Below are 19012 nucleotides of genomic sequence, written 5' to 3'. Positions count from 1 at the left end.
GTGGATCCCAAGAGGCCATGCCACCTAACCTCTGACGGCCAGTGTGTCCATGAGGAAATGTATGCAGACACCCTCTCCAGGGTAGATGGGAGGAACCCAGTAACCCCAGGCCTACTGACAGCCTCCGATGGGCAATTGCTACAACCTCCTACTCTCCTGCCTTTGGCATCAGTCAGAGGTCTATGGCAGTTCCAGGGAACACTGGACCCACATCTGCTTGTGTGCTGGGGTGCTGGCTGTCCCAGATGCAGAGGGAGAGAGGGAGGGAGAGACAGGGGCCCGTGCTTATCCCACTAGCCTTCCTCAAACATGGCCTGCTGGCTCTTTTGCTATAACCACAGTGTAAGCTCACATGGAGAGCTAGAAGGAAAAAGATGGGGGGCAGGAGACGACACAGTAGAAGCATTTCATGAACATCTAATATATGCTAAGCTCAGCACTGCACACATACAAACATCATCCCATTTATTCCTGGTGGAGTAGATAAGATTTATTAGCCTTTACATGTGCAACCCTAAGACACAACGGAGCATTAATGTTAAGGACTATGGAGCTAGCTCCTCATGGGCCCTAGCTCTGCTACTAACTGCTTATGTGATCTCAGTTTACTCATCTAAAACATAGGGATTAAAACACATTAAGCATTTCATATGGTCGTTACAATCATTAAATGAGATAATTTATACAAAGGACTTAGAATAACACCTGAAACATACAGGGTAAATTAATAGTCTTAACTAATTGTGACTTTTAAAATCATTATTCTCATTTTACTGTTCAGGAAATTGAGGCTCCAGAGAGGGCAGTGGCCTACCCAAGGTCACACAACTAGAGAATGGCCATGCTAGCATTCACTTCCAGGTCTATCTGATGTCAATACACTCCTTTTAAGGATTCTGAGTCCACCAGGGTTGAGGTAGAAGGAGCCTCAGGGAAAATCAATGCAAAGGCAGCTGCCAGGGGCTGTGGCTGCCCCCTAAGAAGGGAGTGAGTCAACCTCATAAGGTCATGGGGTGAGGTTCTGGGGAGAGGCTCAGGACTTCTGAGCACCCCCAGGGCCTGAAGGGAACCCAGGAGAAGAAACAGCCCAGGGTGACAGGAGTCTGCAGGCCCTTGAATACTAGGGAGTGATTATACAGAAGAGTCCGGAAGAGAACTCTGCTCCCTGGAGGGCAGGGCCAGCAGTGGGGAAAGAGCCCTGGCAACAGATAATCAGGAACAACCAGAACCCACACATGAATGGTAGCACTGCAGCATCGCACACCAGCTCAAAATCAAAGTGGCAGAAGCCCTTCCTCAGCAAACCTACACCCAGGCATGAAAAGGGCCAGGCCCCTGGCACGGGAAGGACGGTACTCAGGCTCCCAGGGCATCCATTTATCAGTGGTGAAGTGTGGGCAATCAGACCCTGCTCCCTAGAGAGTCTAAGGGCTGAGGTTAGATTACAGGATGGGGTACAGACTGTAAGGACCCTTCCCCATACAGAGCAAGGATGAGGGAAACATCCTCATGACCCTCTGCTCCCCACTGCACCCCTGAAGTTTCTGCCCAAACTGTCTCCTGCTCTCTCAGAGAGCTGGGCTTAAGGTGGATTTCTACTGGGCTGCTCAGACCAAGGTGCCTTGAGGACAGCACCATGCCTTTTCATATTTAGGTGCATTCCCCCCACCTCCCTAGCACTGCTTGCTGGCCCCCACCTGATGGAAGATAATAGTGCAGCTTAAATATCCCTGGACAGGTGAAGCCACTGGCCTTGCCCCCATGTTCTGGGGACCAATGAGCAGTCTGAACTACCTAGACACAAAATCACTGGCTGCCTCCAAAGGTATGAGTTCTCCATCAGTAGTTAGAGGTCAAAACCACTTGGAGAGGAGGTTGCAAAGAGGAATCAGTCCTGGAACAGAAGCCAGAACCAGCAGCCTTTGAAACCTGCACAGGCTGGCCAGAGCCTATGATTCTGCGTTGTTGGACTTCATGGCTACTTTGCAGGCAGAGCTCAAAGCCTCCTTGATAAAAAGCGCTGTCTGCCTAATGATTGCATTAGGGCATTCAAGTTCAAAACCAGTACAATGCTGGCATGAAGGAAGGAGAGAAGAATGGTGAGACAATGTGGGAGCTAAGTGCCCCCTGAGGCCAGCAGACTTTTCTGCTAAAAGAACCAGCTCACCTCCTGGGGTCCCTGAGACCCAGCCCTACAGTCAGAGAAGGCTGGCTATGATCAAATCCAGCCCCTCCCAAGGCCTGAGGCACACCAAGTGTGAGGTAGAGTGCTAAACACATACTCCCTCCCAGAAGCATCCTTGGATTCCATAACTGTTGTTTTGAAAATCTGTCAGAGGCTTGTGGAGGGGCAAGGGAGGGGGGGTGGGCGGCACTGAGGCAGCTCGTTGGAAAACAAGCAGACAGCAGTGAAGGGAACCAAAGCCTAGTTATGCTGGGGACTGGAGATTCTGAAGAGATGGTTTAATGAAAAGGGGCTGTCAAGAGCCAACTGTGTGGAGGATGGCCTGTCTTCCTCTGCTTTACTCCCAGTTCGCTCCCTGCCCACTTAGTCAGGAGCAGGGTGTAGCCTGCCAGCCGAGGACTTAGTGTATGAACTCCTGCAGGGTGGGAGGCAGAGCTGCAGCGCCCAGGTGCACAGGCTGATTTCTGAGTGCCCCTGCTTGTTGCCCTGAGTTTGTCCCCAGATCCAGGCTGTGACCCTGGGTCTAACCAGCCGTGGGCAAACTACGGCCCGTGGGCCGGATCCGGCTGTTCTATCCGGTTCTCTTGGTCTCCCCTCCGCTCCTTTACTTTGAATTTATATTAGTTCACACAAACACTCCATCCATGCTTTTATTCCGGCCCTCCGGTCCAGTTTAAGAACCCATTGTAGCCCTCGAGTCAAAAAGTTTGCCCACCCCTGGCTGTGGTCCCCGCTTCCAGACTGGATGGTGATCAGGCTTAGAGAAGACCATGCCAGCACAGTATATTTCTGTTATTCATTGTTTGACTAGGGGGATTTTAACATGGAATTCATCTTTAGTAAGTACTTACCTTGACAAGTAACTTCAGAATTAATCTTCGAACAGTCCTTTGATATGGGTACTATTATGACTCCCACTTTACATATGGGGCAATTGAGGCACAGGAAGGTGAAGTAACATGCCCTGGGTCACACAGCTAGTGAGTGACAGCAAGGATTTGAACCAGGCAGTCTGCTTTAGAGCCAAGCTGTCACACTTCCCTCCTTGTCTAGCCCTCTCTACTGCTAACATGCTGTCTCAACCAGCCGTCCAGACTACCCTCCTGATTCTTAATCTCTGGCCCCACCTTTAACCCAGATGCTTCCCAGTCAGGCCTGCTCCCAGGCTCAGCCTCCCACTCTACAAACCTCTCTCCTCACCTCTGATCATTTCCCTGCTTCAGGAGCTGCCACCACCTACAGTCCTGGTGTGCAGATGCTTGAGCAGCATCTCTGGGCAGAAGGGTGGCCTAGGGACCCAGCGCCTGGCATGCTCTACCATGTGGAAAAGCGATGGCAGGGGCTAGAAGGACTAGTTCTGGAGAGGTTTGCATCTGAGCTATTCTGCAATGACAATCTGGACCCCACAAGAAAAAAGTGGGGTGGCGGGCTCTAACAGACAGTGTGCACAAGTGGTGGGAGGCATTGAGGTGAGCTCCAAGAGAGACTTACCATCTGGGATGAGCCGGTCTCTTGGTACAGTCCTGCCAAAAGGCAGGAATTAATTGAGCTCAGAAAGAATATGTCCTGTTTCAGTACTAACTTTCTTTCCTAGCTTGTAAAAGGCCTTAATGACTGCACCATCACCCTGCTGGAGGAATCCATGAAACCATGGGTGTCCCCATGCTTCACAGCTGTGACAGATTCTTCTCTAAGTAATAGGGACTCTCCACACCAATCAGTGAGGGATTAACAGAGCAGCAACTTCTGGGGACAAGCAGATTTAGAATCTGCAGCTGAAATTCAGACTGAGCTGCAAAGCCAGGCGTTGTCTGACAAGAGGCTGGTCTGGACTGAGAAAAAAAGACAAGTCTCCAGCTCTGTTTTTATTTCTAGGCTTGCCATATCCTCTGGCTTCAGTGCCTGAAGATATATGTAGGGAGGAAGAGGAGGAGGGCAAGAGAATGGGGGTTAACTTTGCACCTACTGAGAGAAAGGCACTGCGCAAGGTGCTATCTGTGAAATACCCCCAGCTCTGGTGGCCAGTATTGTATCCTTATTTCATAAAAGAGGAAATGGGCTCAGAAAGGGAAACCCAACATCATCACACAGCTGGCTGCAAAGCAATGGCAACCAGGACAGCAATGCCACCAATATGACAGTAATAGTTAACATTCACATAGAGAACAAAAACCCATTAGGTAAGTATCATTATTCCTACTTTACAGATGAAGAAACTGAGCATAGCGATCTGTACTCCCCACCCAGTGCCAGTTGTACCTCCATCTTTTCTCTTCATGTCACAGAACTGTCATGCGGACCAGCGGTATTGGGGAGCAGGAAACACTGAGTTTCCTCCAGAAGAAAAAGGCCCGGGCCTGCCTTTGCTTCCTTCCTGGAGTGGGTCCCTCTCTGGCAGCAAGAGGCACTTGCCCTCTCTTGATGAACTGAGAGCCCAGGGGTCCGTGCAGGTCACTATGGTTGCTTCTGTGTCCCCAGAAAGCTGCAGCAGGTGTCCTCAGGTCACAGAGCTCAGCTGGGAAAGACCTGGGATGGAGGGTGGAAGCTGGTTTAGCTGTGAATGGGGAGTGGATAAATGAATGGGAGAATAAAGAGCATATGAACAGTTCAGAATGAGAAGGTGGGTGAGGGAGGGTGAGATAGACAGACAGAAAAACTCAGAGATAGAGACGAATAGAGAAACCAAGGCAGAGAGACAGCCACAGGGCTGAAGTCTTCTACTGGCAGTGCTAGTGGAGTGCGGGGCTGGCCCTCAAGAGCCCAGGGGAAGCCCTTGCCCCTAGTCCCAGAGGTCTAGGTGGAAAGGCTGTTCTAGGCAGGGACACGTAGGACAGCCCCCAACGCGTACCCATGTGGTGGGTTGTTACCCCAGTCATATCTCACTGTGTCACTCGCAAAAAGGTGGCCACCCTATAGGAAGTGGGTCAGAGACTGGAAACAACCCAGAGACTGAGGCCATGGTTAAGGTCCCCCGGCAAGTTGGTGGCTTGTGGATCTACCTGAGAAATTCCATCATTTGGGCCAGGGCGCTCTTGAAGGGCAATAAAGGGGCAGGGGCCCTGGGCCAGAAGAGTGTGATGGGTGCAGAAGCCTTTCCCACCTGCCTCTCCCACCCAGCTAAGAATTCTTACCAAGCGGGTCTTCCTATCAGAATCACACTCTGTAGCTGCAGGAAACCATCGGCATCCCCACCCCCTACTTCCCAAGCCCTTGAGTGCCCCTTGATTCCGCAGCAGTGTGGAAACACACAGTAGTGAAACTCAGCCTGCCCAGCATCCAGGCACACCCCAGGGGTTCCGATGTGTGTTTCCCTGTGTGTCTCCTCGGGGGATGACAGGAGTGCCAGCAGGGAATGGAGTGGGGCTAGAGGGGAATGGCTGAGGAACTTTGGTGGCAGCTGTGAGTCCAGCTGGGAAATCCAAATATGTAAGTCAACTTGGGAGATCGTTTTAATCGTGGTGGCTTTGCAAGGGGCCACGGTGTCAGTGCAGGGGTTTCAGACTCATGCCAGGCTTTCCCGGGGACCTCACACAGGCTTTCCTGCAAGCTTGCAGTCAGAGATCTTGTCCTTTCGATGCTTCCGCCTGGCCTGGGACACACACACAGCCAAGGCCAGGCTTAAGACATTGCCTCCATTCCTCACCAGGCCCAGGAGCGGGTCAGGGAGCCCTCCACTGCGTGTGCCCCGGGCCCGAACCCCTCTCTCTCTGTTCCCCTGGGAAATGAGGTCCACAGGCCTCAGGGTGAGGAAGACTGAATTTGAGACCCTCCTCTTCCTCTCACACACTGTGCAGCCCTGGATGAGTTACTCAAACTCTCTTTCCTTCCCTTACAGGGATGATGTGTGGACAGTCCTAAGCACAGCAGTGACGAGGTGGTCCCCAGCAGAGCTCAGCCAACTTTGGCCACAATTATAAGCTGTTTTAAAGCACTTGGCATAGAGTAAATACACACCATACAAGTGTAAATAATCATTAATTATTATGATGACTAATCATCATTATTGTTGATGATAAACGTTAAGAACTGCTGCCCAAACACCAGCTCCCCCATCAATCTGTCTGCACATAGTTATCATTCCTCAACCACAACAAACATTCAGGCACCCAGAGAGAGTGCTGGTCCCAAGCAGGCAGATAGGGAGCAATGTCCTGCCCCCACCCGCCATCCTCATCCCCCGCTCCCCCCCTCTCCCCCTCTACCCCCCTCTCCCACCCACCCCCGCCCCCAGCCCCCAGTAGCACTGCTGGGCTGGGCTCATCCAGGCAGGTGACATTCACCTGAATACACACACCCCATCTGGCTGTTCAGGATGCTTACCTTCCGTGTCTGCTTGGCTCCTCTGCCTCTGGGGTGTTAAATATTTTGGATACCATGTAAATCATAGCCCCCCTTTGCAATTCCTTGACTCCTGACTCACATGCAACAAGGCAAACCTGAATGCAGAAATTGACCTGAGAAAATCCTGATAAGGTCCCAGAACTCTGCCTGTGGGTGAAGGCAGACAGGTAAGGAGCAGGCTCCACTGAGCACGTACATCTCAGCACCATCCTGAAAAAACAAATCAGGGCAAGGCCTGCAGAGATGCCCAGGGCCTAGCTCAGCCCCATACTCATGGGAGCTCAGTAAACACATGGTGGATGGAGGGACTGATGGATAGGAAGAAGTATATCAATCATGCCTTTTTATTTTCTGTATGTCTGATGCTTTGACATCTGGGGCTTTGCAGGCCCTGGAGAGACCGCACCTCCTAAGTATAGTCCATTTCTAGAGCTCATAAACAACCTGCTTGTGAGTACACCATGCCCATAGCCCACCCACCTCCTTTACCAGGCTCTCACACTCTAGGCAAACACCTTCCCCAGTCACCCAGCCCTGTGCCATAGTCTGCTGACATTACTCAAACTAGCTAATTCTAACCTCTTCCCCTGCCCTACCTATTCCTTGCCTTTGAAACTACATTAAACACTCTTGTCCACATTTTCCCCTCACTCCCTCTGCCAACTGATGATAGTACTTCCCAATGTGCCTGCATGGTGTGGAATGCCCTCCTCTTCTGAGCAATAAACTACCTTTTCAATGGCAACCATCTGCTGGTCTGAGGCCTCATTTTAAAACAGGGAGGGGTGGAGGGAGAGAGAAAAGGAGGAAAGGGTGGAAGGAAGGAAGGAAGGAAGGAAGGAAGGAAGGAAGGAAGGAAGGAAAGGAAAGGAAGGAAAGGAGGAAGGATCTAACCCACAGTTTTGCTCTATGCTTTTAAAGAAGCACCTTCCTCAGAACAGATTCTGATGTTTGGGAAACTGCCCCTTCAAAGTACCATAGCTCAGTGATTAACAGGACATGTGCTCAGTTCCTCTGGGGACAGTCTTGAATTTGAATCGTGACTCTGCTGTTCAGTGACTGTGAGACCTTGGACAACTGATTTGATATCTCTTGACTCATTTCCTCAACTATTACATACATACACCTATCTTTCATGTTCTTTGATGCTAGAATGAGATGAAGCATGCATAGCACAGAGCCCAGCTCATAGCATGTACTCAATAAATAATTATTATTAGTGCTTGGCCATTCTGCAGTCCTGCACCCAAGTGCCATCTGGTAGAAAGACTGTGCTATTTGGTCTAAAGGTCATCCTCACCCAGAAGCCCCTATTTGGGTCTCTTGGTCTCAGCTTCCCAGAAAGTTGTCTTAACCCCCTGCCAGTCCCTGGCCGAGAGTTCCGGCCCAGCAGGCAGAACACGGGATGTCCTGTGGGAAGGGACGCAGCCCTCTGGTCTGGAGCCATGCTGACCCCTTCCTGCTGAGATGCTGTTTGGCTTTCCCTGCTGCTTTTAAAGTGAGGAGCGGCTGGACCTTTAAAGTGGAATAGCATTTTGATATCCCCATCTCCCCCATGCACCATCACTCAGTAAAAAAAAAAAAAAAAAAAAGCCAATTTTAAAATGGCTGCTCTTATGATGGACGAGATTAATGGATCTTGACGAGCAGCCAGCATACCAACTGCTCCTGCAGCCACGATGAAAGCTAATAATGTAGAAAATTCTGCCAATTCCTTTAATTCATGAATATTTAAGTCTGTGAAAAATCTGTCAGATTATATCTTTTTTTTTTTTTTTTTTTTTTTTTTGGTGATTTTCCACGTAAGTACATTTGTGGCAGCCTGCCAGTTACTCAAGAAACTTCAACGGGAGCAAAATCACTTTTGCTGTTGTTGTTGCTACCGCTGCCATCTTCTAGCTGAGTTTACCTCCCGCCCCAGGATGAGTCCGTTCTCTTGAGACAGCCAAAGGTCCCCTTGGGACTCTACCTCAGCAGAGGCGATTCTCCTCCTCACCTGAAGTTTGGCAGGGCCTTTGAGAACAGAGCCCATGGCTTTCCAACTGTATTCCATAGCACCCAAGGCTTCCTCTGGGACCTAGGGCATCTCGGGGAGGGCTGGGCAGGAAATGCTGAGTGGATGGGGCTGTGGGATGTAGCCCCCACTTTCACCAAGCAGTTCTGCTTTGTGCACTGTGGGTCCATGTAAAATTCCCTTGAAAAGAAGTGTTGGCCAACATTTTAAAAATTAAAAAGAGGTGGTATGGAAACCACAGCTTTAGCTCATCCCTCAAATAACAGATGGAGAAACTGAACCTCCACAAGAGTAAGTAGTTTGTCCACGTCACAGAGAACATTAATGGCAGCCCCTGGGCGGCGGCCAGGGTCCTCAACTCCAACAGCGCTCTCCTTCCAGCACACTCTGGCCGACCTTCCCCCCTCTCCCCAGCCCGCCTGGGGGAGGCAGGATGTGCAGTGGGATGGCACAGCTCCGCCCCTGTGAATGGGCCTCTCTGAAGCCAAGACGTTTCCTCCTTTCCTCGAAGAGACAAGAAGAGAGAGACAATATGCAGTTTGATTAGTGACCTGGGAGGGAAGGGCGGCCAGCTTCAGAGATGATTATCATTAGGGGAGTTGGCTGGAGGAAGGAGCAAGCTGCTTTTTATAGGAACTCCAGTTTCTCGTTTTGTTCTCCTTCGGGTTATTCTCCAAAGAAAGCCGGCTCAAGTCAGCTGGCAGGAGAGCGAGGCAGAGGCCACGGTTCTGGCCGCAGTGGCCCCGGTTCAACACTTGCTCCAGCTGGTCACGTCCTCACGGGGCGGCCGCAGCCTTCCCACACCCTGCCAGGCCCAGGTCACCCCACCCGCGGCCGGGCCCCAGCCAAAATCAACAAGTCTTTGTGCTTCTCCTTTAGACGCTGTATAATTATGGCAAACATGCTCTGGCGGCGAGAGGGATTGTGAGGCAATTGTTGAAGGAGCTCAGATGCGCTTGGCATTTGGTCTGGAGAGCAGCACGAGGAACCCTAGCTCCCGAAGGCGGGCTGGCGGGGCACAGGGCCTGGCCTGGAGCACGTGCTGGCGCCTGGCCTGCGCTCCTCAGCTATTTCCTTGAGAGTGGGTTCTTTTTTGCCACCAGGCCAACAGACTGACTCATGAGAGTTACTTAAAAAATAAATAAATACCCTAGGCCCACAGTGCCCGAAGCGGCAGAACGAGTCCCTACCGCTCTCTGGCTGGTTTCATTTTTCCTCTTTTTGTCTTCTTGTTTGAAAACTATGAAAGTGAAACCGCACACCTCCCCACCCCCCCAGGCTGCTCTGTTCCCATGGTGTGTGTGTGGGGAGGGGCAGCTAGAGGAGAGAGAGAATGGGGGGCGAGGTCTGCCGGCAACATGGCCCCTTGACAGCTTCATGCTTCCATTGCCCAGCAGGAAGCATGTGCCCGGAGTGCCCACTCTGAGCCAGGCCCTGCGGAGGGAAGTGGCCAAGAGCTGATGTTAGGTGACCCCATAACGTAGCCAGAACCCACCTGAGTGTGGCTGGGTTCATGGCCTCAACAGCTTTGTGAGGAAAATAGCTTCTAGATGAGGAAAGAAAGGCTTCTCCCTTTGAGATTCATACATAGGTCCCACGCTTAGTGACAGTGTTGGTGGTTGAACCCAGACTTGTCTGATTCTAATACTCTTCATTCCTTAAATAACTCATCATTCCTTAAATAACATTTTGAGTGCACCAGGTGAGTAGGTGGGCCTATGGGGTGATTAATACCTCCAGGAGAAGTCCATGGTGCCTATAGCATGGGGCAGAGGGTCTGGCCTGGCCTGATAGGCCTGAGCAATGAGTAGGAATTAAGTGTGCAAAGCATTCTTGGCAGAGGGAAAGGCAGGAGCAAAGACGCTGGGCCAGGAGGATGGTGTGCTGGATGCTGACAGAGGTCAGGGAGCCGGGGGCCCATAGAGCCAGGGGCCGGAGGGCAGAGAACTTAGCAGAGCCTTGTAGTCCAAGAAAATAATTGGTGCTTCATACTAACAGCAAGGGGAAGCCTTTGGTGAGTTTTAAGCAGCAGCATGATCAGATCTGGGTGTTTTTTAAAGGAGTCCCTTGGTTGGTTCAGGAACAGTGAACCAAAGGGGCAGGAGTGGATGTGGGGGGTGTTGCTGAGACATAGGAGGCACCAGTGGCTCTGGTTTGGGGTCTAGCTGAGGGCACAGGCTGCTGAGGCCTTCCATCCCCTGTTCCCTCACCTCACCTCAAAGAGGTTTCCAAGGCTCTAACAGCTAATTAAGGTAATCTCCTAGTCAGGGCTGAGTTTATAGATGTTGAAGTCATGCTCCAAAGGGCAGAATGACTAGCCCTCAGCTTCCAAGCACATGAATGACCATGGTATCAACTCTGTGCTCTAGCCCCTCACTAGCACTCTGCCACCCAGAAGAACTCAGTGCCCCTGAGGCCAGGGTTGGGTGACTACAAAATCAGCACCCCTCTCTTCTTCTCCCTCCTGTCTTCACACAGTTGAGTCATTCTTTTGGTCAGTCCTGTGTGTCCATTTTAGTTGCTTCTTGAAATCTGCTTAACCAGGTTCCATCAACATTGAAAAGGTACAGTGCATGCTTCCCCACCTCTGCACTCACCGTTCCTCCCCCAGAAGTGCTCTCCTGTCCTGGTTCAGCTGCCTGGGGGTTTGTGATCAAGTGATCAGTGTCTGATCAGAGCTCAGGCACCTTCCCCTAACTCCTACCCCCACTCCACTCCACCTCACCCTTTACTCCTTCCCAAGGTTGGCTGAGTCAAGGGCAAAGGGAGTTGCTCAGAGTTTCATAGGCATGGAGCTACTCTCCTCCTCTCCCTCCCATGGGAGCTGAGCTGACCCTCCGATCTGGCCTAGGAGGCCACAGGCTGGCTGGGGCACTAGGTTTGGGGGTAAGTGCCTTCTCATGCCCTGGGTCTGGCCCACCTTCAACTGTTCCCACCCCCTTACAGGACAGAGCAATATTTGTCTGGGCCTGGTATAGGTTAAGGGGCAGCAACTCCCAGAGTCCTGCTCTGTGCCCAGGCACCAAGGTGCCAGATCTGTAACAGGTCACTGCGGCCCTTCTGCTCTTGTGACATGAAGGGCCTTCTGGAAACTCATGGGGAAGGTGACATCCAGGGATCCCTGGAGCATTTGAACTAACACTATCCCGGGAGCATCAGAGTATTACCCTGATTTCTTTTTTTTCTTTTTAATCCTCAGCAGAGGACATGTCTCTCCTATTGATATTGAGAGAGAAAGAGAGAGAGAGAGAGAACATCAATTCTAAAGAGAAACATTGACTGGCTGTGCCCCTCTCCTCCTATGTGCCCCAACCGGGGACCAAACCTGCAAACTAGTATGTGCCCTGACTGGGACTCAAACCAGAAACCTTTTTGGTGCACGGGATGACGCTCCAACCAACCTGGCCAGGACTTGTCCTATTTCTAACCCCTGTTCTGCAGATGAGGAAGTAGAGGTTCAGAGTGACTAAGTAATTTACTTACCCCTAAGTGGGAACCAGCAGAGGAAGCCAAGCCTGTTCCTTATATTGCTTCCTGGATTGGTGAGGAGGAGGCAGAGGGGACCTGAAGGCCATGTCCCATCAGCCAGCACCTGAGCAGCCCAGGCTGAGGTCTGGCACACAGAAATGAGCCTCTTTGCCTGGAACCACACTCCCAACAGCCAGTGTGAGGCCAGCTTCCAGACTGGAGTGCTTGCCACATGGAGCGCTCGGCCCTGCCCCTGCTCAGGCTCCTCAGGCCCCAATGTCACCCAGAGCATCTGCTTGGGAAGACAATTAAAATTTAGTCACTCTGGCTCTCCTTGGCAGGGTTTCCGCCCCCGTCCCTACTCATCTCTCACCCCCCTCTCAGCCCCACCCCTCCCTACCCTTCTTCAGCCTCCCTTCTACCCCAGCCCCTCACCACCACGCAGAGCGGCCTCTCTCTACTTCCCCACTATCAGGGCAAAGTGATTTATCAGAGTGTGGTGGGAGGGACGACAGGTGGATTAATGAGGCAGCAGACCCTGGCAGGGCAGCCTGCTCGCTCACCAAACACACATCATGAAAACTTATTGCTCAGAAAACATTGTGAACTGACTAATTCATAAGTATTTAATGCCCCCACCTAGGAGCAGCCCAGGTCCTGAGATTAATTGCCTCTAGGACAGCGGAGGCCAGGTTGTCTTCTTTCTAATCCCCATGCCTCTCCTGCCAGCCTGCCCCAAGGCCGCACTCACCCTAGTGCCCAGCAGGTGGTTTCCCTTCCCTGCCCAGCTGGCTGAGGAGCAGCCTGGCCCTGCAGCTTCAGCCCTGGAAGTTGCGCTCAGGATGCTTCCAGGCCAGCTAGCCAGCCCCTCAGCCCCTGCCCAGCCAGACACCCCAAGTCAGAAAGGAGAAGGAGCCTGGAGGACGGACAGAGAGGAGCCAGAGAGAAAGACAGGGGACAGACAGAGAGGAGAAGGGAGACAGTAAGGGTGGAGGGAGAGAAGGGAGGAGGGAGGGAGGGAGGGAGGGAGACAGAAGAGGATGAAGAAGCGGCCTGGGAGAGCATGTTAGTGAGGCCCAGTCCTGGCTCTCCCAGTGGGATGTCGCCCTGCCTTGGCCTTGGGAGGCACCAGTCTAGGACCACACACAGGAAGAGCCTGCAGGCCGATGGGGCAGACACTGCCAGTGCTTCAGAGGGAGGCAGGTCAGCTGACTGCCCTCCTGTTGAGGTGGGCAGGAACAAAAGGCGATACCCACATGTAGACACACTCCCACTCATGTCTGGCCCTGTGAGGTCTTTATTTCCACAGCCCCTCCTCCTCCCCTTGGGTCTCCATGGGGGCTAGTCTCCATTTGCTACTTTCTAGGGGCTGCTTTTAAATAGTAAAAGCAATCTGACTAATGCCACAGAACTGATTGCCAATTTCTCTTATACCATTAAAAAAGTATTTTCCAAGTGCCTACTATGTGCCAGGCACCGTAATGGTTGTAAGGTAAGAGGAAAAGCAAGCAGAGACCTGACCATGCACCATGCATGTCTTGCATTGCCAGGCTGACCAGCAGACCCTGAGCAGTGAATGAATGGATTACTCGGACACAATCTTTGCTGTGAAAGAGAGGCTAAGGGACGGCCTGGCCAAAGTGACCAGCAGCCTCATTAGACCTTTATTGGAATTTTTATCTTTAGATACAATCAGTAGGATGAATAATCTTGGGAGGACACGTGTTTACATTGTCCCCTAGGCAAGGGAACCCAGGGATTAAGCATAAGGATTCCAGTAAACACCCAGGTGTCTGCACGTACACAGACTTGTTTGGAAAGGTCAAGGAATAATTAGGGGCGCCACCTTCGACACTCCCCTAAGTCTCCCCTAAGTCGGAATTCCGATAAACAGGGCAGGCGGCCTTCCACACACTTTCCCTTTATCAGAATGTTCTCCTTACAAACTTTTCAACCAAGACTCGTGTGCTCCCCAACATTGCATGAGAGTTTTATCTATTCCCTAAGAGCAATGGCAGGCTATTAAACTGTTTGGGGGAGAGAGATGTGTAATCAAATTTGCATTTTGGAAGAATTCTTGTAATTGCAGCATGAAGAACATAGGGTGGAACTAGACTGGTCATGGAGACCACTGCGGGGGACTTACAGAAATCAGATGGAACTCTGGTGGCCAGGGAGACTAGTGATGGAGAAAGAAGAAATGGAATTGATGTTGAAGAAGGAGAAGGGTAAAGAAGTGTGGAGAATGGTGTGAAGAATATTGAAGAAGTAAAATTGATAGGGCTCAGTAAGGAATTTAAATCAAAAGGGTATTGGAGAGAGAAGAAAGGACAAGGGTTTTTGCACTGTAAAGCTGGTGGGCTGTGTTGCCATTTAGTAAGGTAAGAAACCCTGGAAGCAGGGCCAGCTTTAGGGACCGGAGTAGAAGGAGAAAGGTCATGGTTCTGGTTTTTAATATACTAAGTTTGAGATGATGTTGAAATATTCTTGAAAAGTTTCAAGTGGACAGTGAGATATATGAGCATGGTGCTAAAAAAAGAAAGGCAAGTCCAGTGACAATTGAGGAGATAGTTCAAGCCAAGGTGGTGGATGAACTCTGCTGAGAAAAGAGTTTAGTGAGGAGAGAAGAGGTCCATGCCATGAGACACCCTAAAATGTAAGGGCAGATAGAGGAGGGGAAAGTTGCGAAGGAGCAGGGAAGCAGTGATACAAGAGGTAGGAAGAAAGTCTGGTAATTATTGCATCCTGAAGCCAAGAGGCATATATAAAGAATGAAAGTGCAGTGTTATGGGAGATGAGGACTGAAAAGCGTCCACCAGATGTAGCAGCGTGGAGGTCACTGGTGCCTTAGCAAGAGTTATTTTAGGAAGACTAGTGGGGCTGGAAAATATTTCATTAAAAATTTACTCATCATCTACTCCCTCTAAGGCTCCTTGGTCTGGGTATACTGGGTATACCGTGGTACCCAGTAGATCTACTCACCACATCCTCTTGGCCCCCTACCTTCCAGGAACATGATAGACTCCTTCTAGTTGGTTGATGAGGCCATGTGACTAGTTCTGGCCAATAAGTTATGAGCAGAACTAACGGAAGTCACTTCCAGGTTGAGCAGGTGAGAGATGCACCAGGCTGGTGTGGGACTGGCAAGGTTCCAGGTGGTGGCTGTTCTCTCAGACTGAGCCTCGAGTTATCATGATGAGCAGAGCCTCCTTGCCATCTTCCTTGGCTATTACCTTATAATCTTGCAGTATTCTACATTCAGCTCAATATTCTGTCTGCAGCCATCCCCCTAATAGTTGCACCAAAAACATAAATAAAAAGTTTTATCTATTAATTGAGGTTTGACCTTATAGCTGAGCAGGATTTATGGCACACCAGCAAGCCACAGTCCTCCTTGAGCAGGGCATAGCTGAGATGGTCCAGGCATAAGATAATGAGTATGTGCACAAGGGAAGAGGAGTTAATAAGAGAAAGGAAGAGATGAAAGTAAGAGGCGCCAAAAGAAAGATCATTAACAAAACTAACTGGGAGCTTCCACATTAAAATACTCTTTCATGGGCCAAGAAAAATTGATCTCTCAGAATGTAGGGACATTTTAAGAATGCAGGCTTTGTTATCAGATAGACTAGGTTCAAACCACATCTCTTCCATTTATTTGCTCCATGCTGTTAGCTAAGTTATATCTCTCTATCTAATCTGATCTCCAGGCCCCATCGTTTTCTTCCTCACAATCTTCCCATTGTTCCACAGCTCCTAAGTGAAGCTGGAAAAGGCATGACACACTGGCTGTTACTCAAACCGCGGCTCGCGAGCCACATGCGGCTTTTTGGCCCCTTGAGTGTGGCTCTTCCACAAAATACCACGGCCTGGGCGAGTCTATTTTGAAGAAGTGGCGTTAGAAGAAGTTTAAGTTTAAAAAATTTGGCTCTCAAAAGAAATTTCAATCGTACTGTTGATATTTGGCTCTGTTGATTAATGAGTTTGCTGACCACTACTCCAAGGCTTAGTAAGCCTTTGAAAGACATCACCAATTGATCACAGCATTCTTTCCAAAAACACCAGATACAGCTCCAGAATCCTTCTTAAAATAGTGCTCAAGGAGCTACCACCAATTCATCACAGTTGGCTTTCAAGATAAATGTTCTTGCTCTTTAGCTTTCTAAATGTTTTATTTTTTTAAATACAGTTCATTGATTTTTTACAGAGAGGAAGGGAGAGGGGTAGAGAGTTAGAAATATCAATGAGAGAGAAATATTGATCAGCTGCCTCCTGCACACTCCCTACTGGGGATGTGCCTGCAACCAAGGTACATGCCCTTGACGGGAATCGAACCTGGGACCCTTCAGTCCGCAGACCGACGCTCTATCCACTGAGCCAAACCGGTTAGGGCAGCTTTCTAAATGTTTTAAATGTCACACTTAGGCCCTACCTGTTCTTCCTGCCTTACCTCCCAGCAGTCTTCCTTACTCATTTTATATTGCAGTCATATTGAGTTAGTTGCTATTCCCTAAATAGACCAAGTTCTCTACCCTTCTTTGCCCTTACACACACTGCTTCCTCCATCATACTCTTTTTTTAATTTTTAAAATATATTTTTATTGATTTCAGAGAGGAAGGGAGAGGGAGAGAGAGAAAGAAATATCAATGATGAGAGAGAATCATTGATCAGCTGCTTCCTGAACACCCCCTACTGGGGATTGAGCCAACAACCCAGGCATGTGCTCTTGACCGGAATCGAACCCAGGGCGATTCTCTATCCACTGGGCCAAACCAGCTACAGCTCCATCCCACTTCCACCCTTGTCCTCCTGGAGACATTTCCTAAGTCCCAGCTCAAGGGTCCTCCATGTGCATTGCACTCTGCATATTTCTAGTAAAGCACTACACTGGATGGCATTCATCTGCTGACATGACAGCCAGCCCACCAGACCAAGGTTCATGCATTCCTCCTCCTCTCTAGCACTGTCTTCTGGCCCCCAGGAGGTACCCAATAGAGATGAAAGAATGAAGGAGGGTGCAAATAGAAGGGAAAGGGAAAGGCTTCAGGGCTCACACTCCTCATCTGGAAAATGGAGTAAGTGCCTCTTTGTCAAGAATAGTGCAAAAGTGAGATAACATGCAAAGCACGGTGCCAGGACATAGCAGACTCTTTGTAAATTTCTGTGGACAAAATTAAAACATGAAGGAGGAAGCAAATGGTGTTCACAGGAAGAATAAATTGGAAAGACAAGAAACCAGAGGCAGAAGGAAAGAAAAAAAAATTTCTTATGAGACCCAATCATGTTCTAGGCCCCAGGTATACTCAGTGGTAAAAAAAAAAAAAAAAAAAAAAAAAAAAAAAAAAAATCCAAATATATTGCTGCACCCATAAATTTATAATCTAGACAGGAGATAGATCACCTTCTTAACCCCAATGTAGGGTGTAGGCACTACCATTCTGAGAGTGTATTTACTTCCTATGGTCTTCAAGATCAATTTCCTTACTTTGGCATTTGTATAGTCAGGATAGGTAGATTGTGCTGTGCTAACAACAACAAAAAAAAAACTCCCCAAATTTCAGTGGCTTACACTAGTTTGTCACACAGGTAAATCTGTGTGGATTTGGGGCATGACCTCACCTGTGTTGGCCCTGTGTTTTAGGCCACTGTGTTCCATGCCTCCGTATATCATTGCCCATTTTTATTCTGCTCGAGTTGGTGAGGTTGGAACCCCAATCCAATTCCAGCGTCTTTGCTGAGCCACCTCTGAGCCATTGCACCTAACCTTCCCTTTAGAGAAGACACTGCCACCCACTTCTGCCCTTGTCCTGCTGGCCGGGCTGATGGATCCTGTGGTTCTGATGCAATGTGCTACGTTGTGCTGTGGGGTTCAGAAAGACAGGAAGGAAGCAAAGTGCTCACTAAATGTCCCTCAGGCCTCATCCTCTCCACCTGGAAAACAGGCAGAACAGTTCATGGCACCTTGGAGGGGAGAAGGACACTTCTTTCTGCCTCTGGGGAGAATGATAAAAACCCCAACCAGTTGGATTCTTTGCCTCTTCCTAGAGATAATTCCTGCCCAAGGCAGCCTGAGGCTAGGCCTGTGACGCAGAGGGAGAGAAGAAATTGGTCTTGAGGTTGGAAGCCTCAGCCCCTGCCGCTACCTGTCAGCTCAAAGAGAAGCCAGCCACGGAGTTCAAATCAGAGAAAGAAGAAGAAATGAAATCGACTCAACTGCCTGGTCCGCCCCCCCCCCCCCCCCCCCGCAGGCCACTGCAATGTGTTAGAGGATGAGTCAAGCTCCTTCTCTTTATTTTTTTCCCTCTTGGTGGTAGTGGTAGGGCTGGGCGTGGATAAGCCCTATGGTTCCCAGTGTGGTAATGGTCAAGGTCACCGGCCACTGGTTTCAGTCCCCTCCCCTGCCTATGTGGATGAATTTCACATCCTCTCACATCTACTTACCCCCTACACACACACACACACACACACACACACACACACACACACACCCTTGGCATTTCTCTCCTGGATTGCCTCTCTCTTCCAAGTTCAGGTTCAAGCATGGTCAGCCCCAGACTCCAAAGGGGCCTTGCCCCACCAGCCCCTAACAGGGCACATCTGTAGCCACATATTTCAATGTGATTCTCTCCTACTGTGGAAAGACTGATGCAATTGTGGGTGAGGAGTCATTTTTGCTGATGAGGAAACCACAGCAACCCAGTGGGGTTGAGAGGGCATTCTTTCAGCAGCATGGGACCCACCCCAAGAACACTCAGGCTTCTTGGGACAGCCCAGCCACACCACACTGGGGCCAGAGAACAGAGTCCAGTACATGGCGGCCCACCTGAAGCAAGGCTGTGTTGCGGGGGGTCAGGGGGGTGGGGACAGACAGTGTTGTTAGCAAGCGTGGGTCCAGTTCAATGACACCAGCTCTTTCAGGGACCCAGGGTGGTCTATCATTCTCCCTGCACAATAAAGGGGTGGATGTGTGAGGTTCTTGAAGGAACCCAGGCAGCTGTGAGCAGGA

Source organism: Plecotus auritus (assembly GCF_963455305.1).
Source record: "Plecotus auritus genome assembly, chromosome: 1".
NCBI classification, from domain to species: Eukaryota; Metazoa; Chordata; class Mammalia; order Chiroptera; family Vespertilionidae; genus Plecotus; species Plecotus auritus.
Note: the sequence above shows the minus strand (reverse complement) of the source record.